Below are 15732 nucleotides of genomic sequence, written 5' to 3' on the forward strand. Positions count from 1 at the left end.
GCTCAGTGAGAGCGGCCATCTGCCGAGGCTGACTGGGGTTCAAGGAGACACAAGCAGAAATACAAAAGGCAATGCATGCATACATAAAAGCATACATGAATTCAGCTGTTCCTACCCCAAATTGCACCAAGAAATATTATATATTTTCTTTATATTTTGAATATCCCAATAAAGTCTTAAGACTGAACTAATTTCCTGATTTTTTTTTTTTTTTCGGTGAGGAAATTCCACAATTTGTTTGGTTAATCTGTACCTCAACACCTCCAATTTTATCCGTGCTGGTGGCTTTCACTGACTAAACTCTGATGGGAAAACTTTCAATCATTGTTCTATGTAATCCTTTTCTACCCCAGACAAAGATCTATACACATCTGTATTTTCTCTCTCTCTCATTTTGATGAGTGGTCAGAAACTAGTCATCTATGCCATGTTTATACACGAGAAAAACAGAGTATGGGTTATAAATGAAAGCATTTGAGGCATTAGGGCTGACATAATAAAGTATACATTTACTGATGAATAACTGTTTCATGCTTTCTTTCAGTCTGGGTATATTTCCCACTTAACAAACATTCTTAATTTAAGAGATTATATTTTTTTGTATCTAAAGTAGGATTATGAATTAAAAGATGTATTTAGAGTCTTGTGGATGGTACTGCAAATTAAACTTGAATTTGGTCTTTGATTTGACTTCTACAAAACTGTTAAATCTAAAGTAACACATGTTCTATCGTCGTACCATGATTCAAATACGCAGTTCATCACTTCTGACTCACATGGTCAGAAATGCATAGCCAGCTGTTATCAATAGACTGTATAAAATACAACTTCCTTGGTATCAAGCTGAATAGGCATTGTTTTTTTTTAGTATATTTTTGTTTGTTTCTCTGCACGATCAACAGGGGCTGCTGTCAGCACAGTTATGACGCATGAGGCCCTCTTGACTCCTTTCTCTCTGCCAGTGAAGGTCTTTCAAGGTTATAATGATGCACCACTTCAATCTGCAGGGTTTGATTGTTTAGGGCAATCATGACATAATCCTACTGTGAGCCCCGTCCACATTGAAAGTGAATCTGGCAACAAGAACACAGCAGAGCCTGCCTGGTTTTGTTTGCCTTTGCAGACGGAGAAATATATTGGAGAGTGATGAGGAGCAACAGAGAGGAGGGGGAGGAGCAATGAGGAGCAGCAAACTACCATAACACCCCAGTGCCTCAGAATACATCAACATGAAGGCAGAAAAAAAAAAAAATCATCAATGTGTTTTTCTGCCCTATTCTCTCATGACAAAGCAGGAAGTGTTTAGAGAATCCTTGCCGAAGAGGTAGCTGCCACCGCACTGCAAGACTGACGGTAGAACAAATGGCTGTAATTTAATCGCTTCATCCTTTGTAGAGGGAAAAACAAAAGAGGATGCTAAATTTATATGAGGTGCCAGTTTTTGACTAGAATAAAATCAGATCCTCACAGCATAATTAGATAGCATAAGGGAAGAAGTTTTCTTACTAGACAGCTGCATGCATGAGTCAAACAGTTTATAAAGATATAAATGATCTAAAGTGAAGTTGGGCTGAGAATGTAGGAACTCCCTCATCAACAAATCAGAGCGAGCAACTTCTTTAAGAGAAGAAAAGATGAATGGATCAATCGATGACAGCGCTGCAGGCCAGGGCAGCAGGAGAGATGGATGAGCCTGAGGAAGAAGAGGAGGGAAGAAAATCCATCAAGACAAGCATGGTACTGTTTTTACAGGTTGATCAGAACGCACCTCAGAAAAATAGCTTTTGTGGATTACAGTGATTATCAAGGTGACATGATCAAAGCATTTTGCCTTATATTCAACAAACGCTGCTAAATGAGAAACATATTCTTGGTGGTTTCCTCCATTTTTATCTTCCCCTTGAATTATTATAAATTTTTCTGACTTTTTAAAAACAAATGAATGATTTGATAATGAAAGAATTTGAAAGACACCACAAAAACAAGAAATCTTAGACCACTTTATGAATGAGTTTCAGTTGAAGCTATTAAAATAGAAACAGATAAGTACATTTTAGCCATAACAGCAAATCTTTAAAGCTTCTTGTCCGATAAGAAGAGGATTACATGTACAATATGTCTGGAGGAGGATGATTTGAACTGGAGCAGAGAAGAGCTTTTGCATGGATATTTTAGGTGATTATGTTAGAGGCATCTAAAGATAAAACAAATTTGAATTTAGGATCCTGATAGGGGATTAAAATGCATAATGACATGTTTCTGATCGAAGCTGTTGATGAATGTTTTTAAGTAATAATGATATAAAGATAATAAAAAATATTAGGACAGGACCAAAGACTATTCATTGGCACTGGAAACAGCTAAATGTAACTACAAATAATTGAAAATAGTGAATCTGGATGGAAATTTGCATGGGTTATTTTAACTACATAGACTTGTTTTTGTTTGGAAAACATGCAAAGTGAAACGGACAAAGGGCTCCACCCCTTTGGGATGGGGGTAGTTTGGCTTCTCTTGTTGGGGGGGTGGACCTGAGTCCACTCGCTTTCAAAAACCTACAATGCAGCAATTGAGTTAATCCCTTCCCATTATCATAGCAGCCCCTGCCCCTGTATAGCAGAGCGGAGGACCTCGTCTATTCAGCCAGGCCAATAATTCCCTTTAACAACCCCCCTATCAGACACTTAGATGGGGTATGGGGCATTGCAGGCTAACAAAAGAAGCCAAATGACCCCCATTTCAAAGGAGTGGACCCCTTCTTCCGTTTCAATTTGCATGTTTTCAAAACAAAAACAAGGCTTTGTTGGGCTACTGTATAAAGCCTAGAACTCAACGCTATTCCTGACATTTTGAATTGAAAAAGCTTCCTGGATGGGAAGCGAAACGTCTTCAAACTTGGAAACAAAGTCCAGCCGATTGTTTTTAATTGTCTTTTTTTGGAATGACTATGACCTGAATAAATGAGAATCTCCACCAGAATATTTGACTTTGAAATATAGTTGAGCATGAGTACCCCCACAAAAATGACTCAAGTAAAGATACTCAAAAAATACTTACCGGTAAGTACAGTAATCAAGTAAATTTACTTTGTTACTTTCCAATGCCTATAATCCATGACCACATCTAGAGATCCTGACAACCAGGACCACAAAGCACAAAACCAAAGTCCAACCTTCAGGATTGATATAATTGCTGCCAGAATGTAAATTCAGCTCTTCAGAACATGCAAAAAAACTTTACTTTCTAGGGCTGTATGATTATCCTACGAATACCATTCTTTCCTTCAGGTTTTCAATTAAGTTTATTGGTCTTTATTGGTTTTGTAAGAAATTTCAGAGATTAAATAGTTAGACAGGAATTATTATAAGGGTATAAGAGATGTAACCACTGTTTGTTGCACTCCGATAAAAAGACCACATTCATGCTGCTGAAAGAAGATGCAAACCACTGTAATCATATCTCGAGCAGCAGATTGAAACTTGCATTGTTTGGGCCTGAAGGCAAACATAAACACACACTCTCATGCTTTATTTATATTTCCACTTCTATTATAATCCTGCATACAAGTTGCATATTTCAGATATTTTCAGAATACTGCTCATGCTATAACCAGCTCATGCAGAGACACATGAAATCTGGAGGGAAAAAAAGATCTTTGCAGGATTTTGTTTGTGTCTCTTCGAGAGCTTTGCCCTTAAGTGTACCCAGAAAATACAATGAGCAGCAATCTATTGATTTGTTGCTAAGAAGCTTCTTGTAGCTGCATGCTAATGGCTGATTTCTGCTCCAGTCAGTCAGCCCTTGACTCACAAGTGGCAGTTTGTAGGGGCAATCAGGCAGTTAGCGTAGGTAAGACAGAACTATAAACATTGAGCTGGCAGAGGACCAAGTTGTAAATCTTGATTTTTCCCTAAGGTTTTTATTTATTTATTTATTTTTTTATCAGGTCTAAACATTTGTTATAATGACATCAAGCATTCTCAGGTGATACTGGAAAATAAAAATGAAGCTCCTAGACAGGGGTGGTAAAATAATACTGTTCAAAAATTCAAGTCTGATGTTTAAAAAAGATACAGGTCTGAATCCATAAACAGTTAAGAGATTATTTACAATATTTTGGCTTACAGTGGAGCAGCGTGTAGCACTACTGTCTTGCAGCAAGAAGCTTGCAGGTTCAGGTTCAGGCACCAGGTCTTTCTGCATGGAGTTTGCATGTTCTCCCTGAGCATGCACGGGTTCTCTCTGGGAACTCCGGCTTCCTCCCACAGTCCAAAAACATGACTGTTAGGTTAACTGGCTTCTCTACATTCTACTTAGGTATGAATGGCTTTTTGTCTCTGTGTTGCCCTGCGATGGACTGGTGACTCGTCCAGGTTGTACCTTGCCTGTAGACAGCTGGAGATAGGCACCATGATAAAGTGTGTCAGAAAATGGATGGATTAATGGCCTATATATCAAAAGCAACAGAATATGGCTGCAGAAATAGCACATTATGCTTCCAAATTGTTTGTCTTATGGGCCAGTACAGAGATCGGTAGTAACTAGTTATATTTACTAAGTTGCAAAAGTAAATTAAGCAAATTCTTTTGTAAAAATGTACTTTAACAACACGTTTTTTTGCATTGTCATTTTTACTTTAAAGGTTGAGGTATCACTACTCTTACAGAAGTCTGGTTACCTTATCCATGAGTAACTTCTCTTGATGAAGAACAGGCACTAGAGAGATACACCTACAGTAAATGCTAAGTGAGACTCCTGTTTTGTACTTCATCTTCTTTGTTTTTATTTATTTTTTTCTATCTGCTGATCCTGCCTTGTCATTTAGAGCTCACGTGGAAATCAACATTTTGCTGTGTTATGTTACAGGAAGCAACTTACCCAATTCTAGAGATTTTATAGAGAACGTTTCTTAGAAAATAAAATAAGTCTTTCTTCCAACCAAAATTTGTTGTATAATTACTGAATGTTATTTATTTTATGTTCAAATGGTGTAAATTTATATAATTTTAAAACATGGAATCAGTGGTGTGATCAGTTACTCAGTACTTGAGTAGCTTTTATTACTCCTGTATAAATGATTAAATTAGTACTTTTTAGGTATACAATATTAAGTGGTGCTACTTTTACTTAAGCACAATTTTAGGGACTCTTCCCTCCTCTAGCGCTGATGTCTTTGCACAGCAAAGTAAAATAACAACTTTAATGTAATAAATAAATATTTTAGGTATCTACTATTATATTTTCCTTTCTGCATTTGGTATTTCTTCCACATAGAAAGTCTCTATTGGTTGTCCTAAAAGATTACATCATCACCATTTCTGCATACTTGGTAATGCTTTAATCCAGTCTTTAATATCAAGGAATAATAACAAGGACAGAGAGAGGGTGATTTGTGTATTTTATCGAAAAACTAAAGATGAACACTAAGAAATTACATGAAGAATTCATCATTATTTTTACCTGAACCAAAACTACATAAATCAATTCATATTCTTGATATCAAATTCCATCTAAACATAACTGGAGGCGCAGAGTGGATGTCACGCAAAGAATTGTGGACCACCGTATATATAACCACTAAGCGGTGGATATGAATGTAAGGAACTCCCTATGCTAAATTAACTATCACAAGGAAGCATTGTTGTTCCTTTTCCTACCTTCTACCTTACTGCCAGAACTATTCAGACAGCACTTATTATGGCAACTGCTGACACACTTCAAGTTTAGCTTAAGTGCTTTTACATTATTTCACTGTTCAGAAGCAGCGATGTCAGTGCTTTAGGGGAGGGAGGGGCCTGCAGCAGCGCTCGCTGCTCGTTCAAGACAGTAAACTCAGAACAAGTACTTTTACTTTTACCTTGTTACCAAACCCTCAAACAAAGAAAAAATGTGCTATATAATTTTTTTTTTTTAAGTTGCTAGAGGCTTCTGAAAAGTTGATCAAAACAAAGTGGCAAAGGTAGCAACTAGTCCTGGACTAGGGTTGCCAACTCCCTGAAAAAAAAAGAAAGGGACACCTCATGTGCGTGCCAGCGCACCTGATTGCCTTTACCTCTCCTGGCATGGTAATTTTCTTTTTTTAGCCCCCCTTTGTGTGTGAAATGACTATTTGACTCAAATATGCTTTGAATTACATGCATACCGGTATTTGTGAGTGACATGAGCACATGGAAGACAAATTATTATTTAGCAATTCACTTTAAGAAAAAATAACAAACTTTGCTGAATAAAATAAGTATTTTAAACTTACACCTGTCCTGCTTAACTTCAAACTGTAAAAATTAATATAAAACAATGAGGAAATAGTGCAAATTTTTGGTGCAACAGCAAACTTGTGCAAACTTGTAATCATATTTGTGCTTAAATGCAATGATTGTATGCTATAGTTGTAAAACAGAAAAAAAAAATCATTAGCTCAATGCCAAATTTTGTAGTGATAGTCTATTTTTTCGACTTGTATTTCGTCTGAACTCTTGCAGCAGTGACAAGTTGTTTGTCTTTGAGTGCTGCTGCTCTGTTGTCTCCCGCTATCTTCTCCGTGAGCAACGCTTGGCTCAGCCAATGAGATGAGGGTATTCTGGATTGTTACATAAATGTTGTCACCTCATTGGTCACAACGCAGGACAGGGCCTGGGAACCATAAGTTTACCATAAGTGTTGTATCTAACGTGACCTTGTTCTTCATTAGGTTTTAACTGACTATTTTTTTTACTCTCACAGTAATACAGGACAAAGTGCGCTCCTTTTCCACTAAATATGGGACAGGTACTTCTATTTCTAAATTTGGAATGATTCTGTTTTTTAAGGGACAGTTGGCAACCCTATCCTGGACAGTCGTCCATTCTCCAGGATTAGGTTTTAGGTGTTGGTTTAGTTGCTCAAACAAAAATTGAGACAAAGATTGTTCAACTTTATCAATTCTGGCTGTAGGACATTAGTACCTACTACGCATATATGAGTTTTAAAGGATCTAGTAACTTCATATCAGCACCTGTCTCTGTTGATGGGGTTTGCTCCTGGAGATCCTTAGATGCCAGGATAACCTTTTATTTCTCTCTCTTTTGATGCAATCTCATGATAATTTGACACATAACAGATTCTCTTTGGGTTCTAATTAATCCTAAGCTATTAAAAAGTATGAAAAGAGCTGTTATCCTCTTTAATAAATGCTCTGAACCTTTGGACTATCAATGTCTTGTGTTAAAGCGCCCTGGTTTTTACTGTACGGCTGTTGGTTGAACCTTTTCTAAGAGTGTCTGCTGGGTCTGCGATTTGATTCACATTTGGATCAGATTTAATACTTTAAGATAAGCTACTGTAAAAAATCTACACTCCAAATGCAGAACCAGAAAAAGGGGCAATGCTGCATGCCTGCATTTATTGAAAAGGAAGTGAACAAACGCACTCTTAGCAGAGACTTTTCATCCAACAGGAGCTTGCATTGAAGCGAGATAAATTACAGGTCATCAAGTTGATAAAGCATGGAGCTTGAAATAGGATTGTGCCTTTAAGGCGGTGTACCAGCCAGCTCACATGTGAACTGATATATGTCAGCGCTACACAGTCTGGATAAGAGAGATACGCAGCAGCAGGGCATGCCTCCACCAGTGACAATGTAAACACTCACTGATTGAATGCAGCATCTACTTTCTGTTGTTACAGAGAAAGAGCAGCTGACACAAGTGGATGGTTCTGAGGGGGCTAAGCTTCCTCTTTTCGCTGACAGGCCTATCTTGTTTTACCATTCTCTTGTTCCAGCATCTGCTCTTATGAAAATCTACAACCTGGGGACCTCTAGTTTGTTAGCCGATTTAACAATCCACTGCAAAGCTTTGGAGAGATTTCAGAGAAATACAGGCCATTTATACAACAGTGAAAAAACATTTTTAAGATTTAGTTTTTTGAGGGCTTTTAGGTCATAATCCTTGTTTTGATTTTCATAATTTGTCAATTATGACAAATAAAATTGTACATGGATAAATTATTGTATTTGAAATTACTATTTGGAAACCATTTCTTTTTACCTGATAGCTAAGAATGTAATTATTTAATGAAGTACCGATTGCTTATTGTTTATTTCCATATAATTAAATAATCCCTCATGATAACTGCCTTGATTTTTTATATGTCCTGTGAGACGTTAAAGGCATCAAATCAAAGATGTTTCAGGGGGTCTCTTCCATGTTTGTACTCTCTAATGAGATTGAATCATTACCAGGAAGACAGAAAGCAAATGTTTTTACGGTTGATTAGTTTGTGTATTTTCATAATACTCTGCTGTTGGCAAGACGTTAGCTGTATCATTGTTTAGGCTATCTCCGCCTGAATTTTCTTTTTTTGTCATATCTCTGTATCTAAGTAACTCTAACTGTCCAGAAGCACTTTAAAACAGCGCCTTCTGCTGCACTTTTCTATTGAGCTCTTGCCGCTTTCTCACGGTTTTATTTCTGATAGTAAGAAGTAGCTGGCCTAGGCTAGCGCTAGCTTAGCATCGATATGGCTGCTCTCCCTCACTTGACTATTTTCCAACTCTTGCTTCTTCCTCTCCTCTCTCCTGCTCTCTGTTTAAGATGTTTATTTATTCCTCTGCCTCCTTTAGTGATAATTGTATATGTAATAAGCAGTGTTGCACTGATACCGATACCAGTATCAGGCAGGGCCCCGATCCAGCACTAAAATGGTGGTATCGGTATCGGCGAGTATCATCAAATAGGGCACCGATACCATTTTGAGAGCCAAAAGTTTATTTAACTATTGTCACCCATTCCAGGTAGGCAATAAAAAGTCCTACTGGATTCACTTTGTATTAGTCTTTTTCCTGCTTCACGAAGGTAGGCAGCAGCTTGACAAAGCCATGATGGCCATTATTTTACATCCAAGTAGTATGCAGTTCTTCATATATACACACACATCAACTTCAGACAGATGGTATCGGTATCGGCCAATACTGCACAGGCAGGTATCGGTATCAGGGCCAAAAAATGGCATCGGTGCAACACTAATAAAAGTGTAGTTTCATCCTCTGACATGGGAGCTGGATCTGAGCTCGTCTGCCTGGCTTCATGTTTCCTGGACAGGGAAACATGGAGCTGGTTGACAGTTGCCTTTTGTATCTCTGCTTCTTTTTCTATATCAGCTTCTGTCTCCTTGAACCCAAGTCGGCCTCTGCAGATGACTGCTCACACTGAGCCTGGTTCTGCTGGACATTTCTTCCTGTTAAATGGGAGTTTTTCCTCTCCACTGTCACTACAAACATGCTTGGTGTGAGGGATACAAAACTTTGAATTAGTTTGACTGTATGATCTGGTTGAATTATCTCTGTAAAGTGTCTTGAGATGACATGTGTCGTGAATTGGTGCTATTTAGATAAACAGAATTGAATTAAATTTCCAATTGATCAGTTTTGTTTTTAATTACCTTTTTTTTAAGTTGTTTAAATATTTAACAGGGGCAACACAGAGAGGGAACATACTTTTAAGTTCAGCCTCCTTTACTCTAATATCCCTAAACTGAATCCACAGCTCAGGTGTTCTGGAGTTGTAAAAAGCAGAGCTAGAATATGAAACACTGTGTCAAGATTTCAACATATCACAGGGTTCTGTGCAATCCACTCTCTGCAAATAGAAATGCTTTGGCCCAACTACCAAGACACGGCCCTTCACTTCCCCTGACAGGTCATTAAAGGAGAGAACTTTAATCAGAGAAGCAGCTAAGGAGCCAGTGGTTGGCAGAATAATGTGAAGGAGTTGCTGAAGCCAGGTTGTTCTGAGCGTGAGTCCCAGCCCTATGTCTTCATAAGAAGGGACCCTCCTTATGAAGACATAAGGCTGGGACTTATGCCTCAGATGGGAGAATCAGCACAGATTCTCCCGCTTTAGGTGATTCGTCTACCACAGCATAGGAGGGAGATTCAGGCTAATAGCCCTGCATGCTACAAATATAGGTTTTATGCAGGGGTGGCAACTAGAAACTGTTGTAGGAAGAAGGCCTTGCAAAGCCATACTTAAAGGTGGTTATTACCCATTGAAGGAAACAGCAAACAAATAGAAAGATTTGCTCTGTTCAAAGAGGATCAACCTTTTTATATGGACCCTAAATGCAACCCCCCACTATGAGGCCCAGGAAGCAGATCCATGTTCCAGTAGACAAGGGTTTTCAATAAATAAAAAAATGCATTATTTCAAGTAGATTTAGGTCTAAACCTGACTCCTAATTAGAATATGAAGGCCAATTGGAAAATAAAGCTCACAGATCAAGCAATCAGACCCGATATTATTGCAAAGACCAACGTTTAAATATTTCAGGCTGTTTATGTGAAATGCTGTTAAAAACACACCCGTTCAGGCTTAAACTGCAGCCAAATTTTCTTTGATAACCAGAAAAGAACTGGGAGCCCTCTGCCAAGTAGTTTCCCTGACATACTGTGACATCCACGCTAAGTTAACACCTGTATTCACAGTATCTTTCAAAAAAATTCCTGGATTGTTCCTTAGACCGAGGTGCAACTTTGGTAAAACAATTCATTCAAATCCATTCAAAACCTTTGAAGTTATCTTGTACAGAGATGGACAAAGAGACAAAGACACACCTAAAAACATAACCTCCTTGGCAAAAGGTAAAAATCTGATTTTTCAAATTTTTATGGTAAAAAAAAGTTGAAGAATGAATAATTTTTATTCCACTTTTGATGTATGCACGTCATTTTGGACTATCACAGAAAATTACATAAAATTACATTAGAATCTGTGGTAGGTACTGTCAAAATGTGAAAAAAAGTTTTCAGAGTGTTAATAGTTTTACATTAAAAGGTATAAAGCATGAAACTTAAAAAGAAACCTGAATCAGTACTTTGTGGACAAAATGGCAATTCTAGTTTTAGGTGTTTTGGTGCACATATAATCCTGAAATAGTATAAATTGTGTGATTCATGTGCCTAGATTTTGGTCCTTTACATAGCTGTCACAGGTGCAAATCCTGGTCTGTTGACCTTTGCAGCATTAGTTCCCCCGTTTCTCTATTACCATCTCCTGTCTGCCTACTTTAAAAATGATTTAAAAAAAAAGGCCACTAGAGCCTAAAACATAATCTAAAGCAATACAAACTTTATTCCCTTTAACATTATCAGTAAATAACATAAATATGGCTTTTTCCTTTATACGTCAGGGAAGAGGTCATTATTTAGCAATGTGTTTTTTTTTTTGGATTAATGTTCTTAGTCTTCTTCATATGAACAGAGAAAATTAACATGCTTCAGTTAGTATAGTTATATCACACATACCAGATTAATTCATGGTTGTTGTGAATTAATGGATTAAAGCCTAAAGGGCACTGGATTCAAATGCAAACCAAACCTCAATATCTAATTACTGGAAAGAGATAAAAATCATCCATCACTTTCATCCCACTTAACATTTAGTTTATGCTGGTCTATCTCATTCAGAACCATTGAAACACAAAATGGAGTTATCTCGTGCAGACAAGTGATCGGTTACAGAAAGGGAAACAGAGGTTAGCTGAGGCAAAGAGTAATAATTTACTGGAGAAAGGACAGGCAGGTGTTAGTCTTCAAGCAGATGGCACGTGGGAAAGGAGCTATCTTTTCTCTCCCAGGCAGAAGAGGAAAATCAACACCTTTAGAAGAGAGGAGCCAAGGGGAATGACAGTACCTCCTCTGCTTCAGGCACCTTACTGTATAAGCTCCAGGGAACCAGAACCTGACCGCCCAAGGCAGGAGAGCTGATATGTCTCTAACATGTTAACCTTGCACATACAGTAAGACGACAGCGATTTTGAGTAGTTTCAAAGCTAATAAGACAAGATGCATGTATGTTTGTGAGAGAACAGAAATAACAACCCACATGGTGTTGTTGTACTTTTGGAATCTGTCACAAACTGACTACTTACCAGTTTTAAAAGGTGGAAAATCCTGCATCCTTCAGAGGATTTCTTGCTGCTTGTAGGGATAAGACACCAAAAGTGAAAACTTCATTTTCAGTGATTTCCTCCATTTCAAACAAGTTTAATTATATAAAACTATTTTAAAACAAAGGCTTTAAAATCTGATTTACACATAAAAAAAAGATATTATATAGTCAGTAAACTTTCATTTTCTACTAGCTCAATATCTTGTTTTAGCAGCGTGACAAGTAGGCTTCTCTCAGATTAGGATTATTACAAAAAGTAATAATAATACAGGAGGCTGGATTTGAGCTCTGTATCATGGTGAAAATGGAAAAGTTAGTTTTACTCCTGAACATCTGGAGTTAGCTATTTCAATTGAAAATGTCAAGAATAGTGTTGAGTTGGAAATTTTATAGAGTAGCCCATCAAAACCTTGTTTTTGTTTTAAAAACATGCAAATTTAAATGGATGAAGGCGTCCACTTCAATGGCTTCAATTTTTTTTGTTAGCCTGCAATACCCCATACCTGTCGAAGTGTCTGAAAGGGGGGTCGTTTCAGACACTTAGACGGGTTTTGTATTTAAAAAGCTTCCTGGATGGGAAGTGAAACGTCTTCAAACTTGGAAACAAAGTCTAGTGGATTTTTTTATTTTTTTTATTTTTTGGAATGACTATGACCTGGATGACTGAGAATCTTCACCAGCATCTGGAGTTTGCCTTTTGTCCATTAGAAATCAGTGATTCATAATGGCTAGCTTCTTTTACAAAAGGCTAAAAAATAGATCATATAGATCATAGTTTGCTTTTTATCAATAATTTGATCAGGCTCTGTCAAAGCTACATAAAGCACATGGTTGGAGATTTTAACCTCTCAAAACCAAAGCGTTTACAGAAAATAACAGAAAATCCACAATTCAACCACCTAGTTCATTTTATGGACACAGTGAGCACCAAAGCACAATTATAGCAGCATGTTGAAATGTAGCATGACAAAGCAGCCACAACAAGCAATAATTTCTTTATAACTGCAGTTCAAAAAAGACTTATTTTCGAGAATAAATAAAACAACTGTTTGAACTGATGCAGCTTGGGCTTGATGCAGTTTGGGTGTTTTACTCACCCAATTTTCATGTATATATTCAGAAACTAGAAGGTGATAGCTTTCAAATAATGTATCACACATGTAATTTGGGCTTAAAGTTCCTCAGTTATTCGCTTTTCTATTTAGGTATGCAAAATAGGTGAATTTCCCATAAATTATGTGGATATTAAGAGGCTAATAAAACCGAAATCTGTTGAGATTTAGTATAAAAAGAGTTGAGAATTTGGGTAAGACAGCTTGGGAGTCTGGTGTTGTTTATCGACACTGCTGTGTGTTTTACTATCTCCATATATGCTCTTAGTCCCTTTCTGTACATTAAGTGGATAATACTAACAGTTGTTAGTTTTTCTCCAGTCAAAGCACATTGACTGTATTCTGTCATAATCTTTATTTGGCTTGTAGATTTTCAGGACTGTCAGCCAATCCAGAGAGTCATTTTTGTCCCCAGGCTTCATCTTGCTCGCATCACAAGTTTTCAGATAACTAAATTTTATTTACATCTAGCAGTAAAGAGCATTTGGGATATCATCTTGTTTTATTTTGTAGGTACTAGACGGCTGTTCATAGAGACTGATTTTGGCTTGTATTCCAAAAAGTCGAATATATCAAACCAGTAAACCTGTCTAAGTATTGTGTGTTGGTGAACATACTGCTGAATAATTCTTCTGCTTTACTCAAAATACTGAAAAAAATAATGTAAAAGTAGCTTTTTTCTGCAAACTTTAATAAAATAATTTTTGGTAAATTGAATCCATCTATGCTCAAAAGTTTGGATTTACTTAATCTGGGAAAAAAATGATTTACTGAAGTTGGAAAAGCCAACTTGAATGTCTGTGGAATCAAAATTCAAACATGGAGAATCAGAGGAGTCCTACCAATTATAAACAATAAAACAGCTCATAAGCAGTTTCTGAAAAGAAAGTTATCTCCATTACTTTTTATCAATCCATACTTGGCACTTTGGAAGATATTTTTTAGCATGTTCCTACTTTGTTTATCAGATAATATAAAGCCAAAGATCTATGTTTTGCTTTGTGGACCTTATCCAGATCCTTATCTGGAGCACTGGACTATGCTGAAAAATTGAAGTGTTGAGAGATACCAAGAAATCCCAACTAACAAAAGGGGTGAGACTCTTTATTATGCTTGTATATACCATAGATGTAGACCTCAAAAACAAAATACTGTCTTTATACCTGAATTTGACCGGGGGTAAAACATTTGCAGATTTGCAGAATTATATTCAATTCAGTTTTATTTATCAGGCGCCAATTCACAACAAGTGTCCTCTCAAGACACTTTACAAAGCTTGTTATCCAAGGAATGCCAAATTATTGCCTGTTTCCTCTCCACAGAAATCACTCACACCAAACATGCATGCAGCAACAGTGGAGAGGAAAAACTCCTTCTTAACATAAAAAAAACCTCCAGCAGAATCAGGCTCAATGTTAGTGGCTGTCTGTCAAAGCTGACTCACGGTTCAAGAACAAGAAGCAGACATAGAGCACAAACATAGAAACACTCATGCATGCGGTGACCTTTAAGTTAGTTTAATTTAATTATCACTGGGACGCAGTTTTTACAGTTTGAGAAGAGCTATGCAGCAGGCATAGACTACAGGACACCTGCATGGGTTTATAAGTCAGTGCTGCACGTTGGTTGAAGTAATAGTTTTCTGCTGTATTTTATTGATTTATATTATAGCAATGCAGCTCTATTATAACACTGTGAAAGATGCCCGTTTCTAAATCAGACTGTGACACAATGGCTGTTTTGGAGTGAACTACTTGTTGTACAATATCAGCTTCTTAAGTTAAAAAAACATGGTGAATAGACAAAGCCTTTGAAAAATGATCAGAATAAACAGATATTTAAGGTTAAAAAAGAGGGAAACAGTCCATTATTCAGGTGGCTATGGTCATCATGGAAAAATCATTTGATTAGCCCTTACTTGAAAAGAGGAGGTAACAAGAAAGGAAAAAAAATACTCATGAGTACTTAAAGGGCAAATAAAGGTTTGAACACATATTTCAATAGGACCGGGGTTCCTCAATACCCATCTATCCTTCTTCTTTAGCTTAATCCGTCAGAACCGTGGTGGGCCTGCTGCCAGCACCCCCACCTCCAGCAGTCTAGGGGCAGGGTACACCCTGGACAGGTTGTCCATCGCAGGGCAACACAAAGACATACAACCACAAATAAATTCATCTAAAATCTCTTTAGAGACAGCAAATAAAATCATGTTTTTGGATTGTGAGAGGAAGCCAGAGCACCTGCAGAGAACCAACACATGTTCAGGAAGAACATGCAAACTCCACACATAAGCCCCATTTACACTACCCTTGAAAAACCGATCCAGGCCGAGACCGGTCCGAGCTTGGATCGGTAACCAGGCCAAGCTCAGTTTTGACGACCGTTCACACGTCACACTTATATCGGTTATCTCGACGCCTCGACTCCTCGCCTCCTAGTGACGATGTGCGGTATTACTGCTAGGATTGAAGGAGGGACTCAAGCAGCTGGTGGCGGTAATGCACCAAACGCTGTTTGTCAACCGCCGTAAAACCCAAGAAGAAGAAAACGAAGGAGGTGGGAATCAAGCAAATCAAAATGGCGGCGCCCGTCACATTCAGAAAGTTATGCTTGATTATTATTGCTGTACTTCCGTGTTTGCGGTGGGTCAGGCGAAGACGGCAACCTTGCGCGGATGTACTTGAGAAAGTCGGCTT

The sequence above is a fragment of the Cyprinodon tularosa genome, unplaced genomic scaffold (genome assembly GCF_016077235.1).
Source record: "Cyprinodon tularosa strain WSP-4 unplaced genomic scaffold, ASM1607723v1 ctg295, whole genome shotgun sequence".
Lineage (NCBI taxonomy): Eukaryota > Metazoa > Chordata > Actinopteri > Cyprinodontiformes > Cyprinodontidae > Cyprinodon > Cyprinodon tularosa.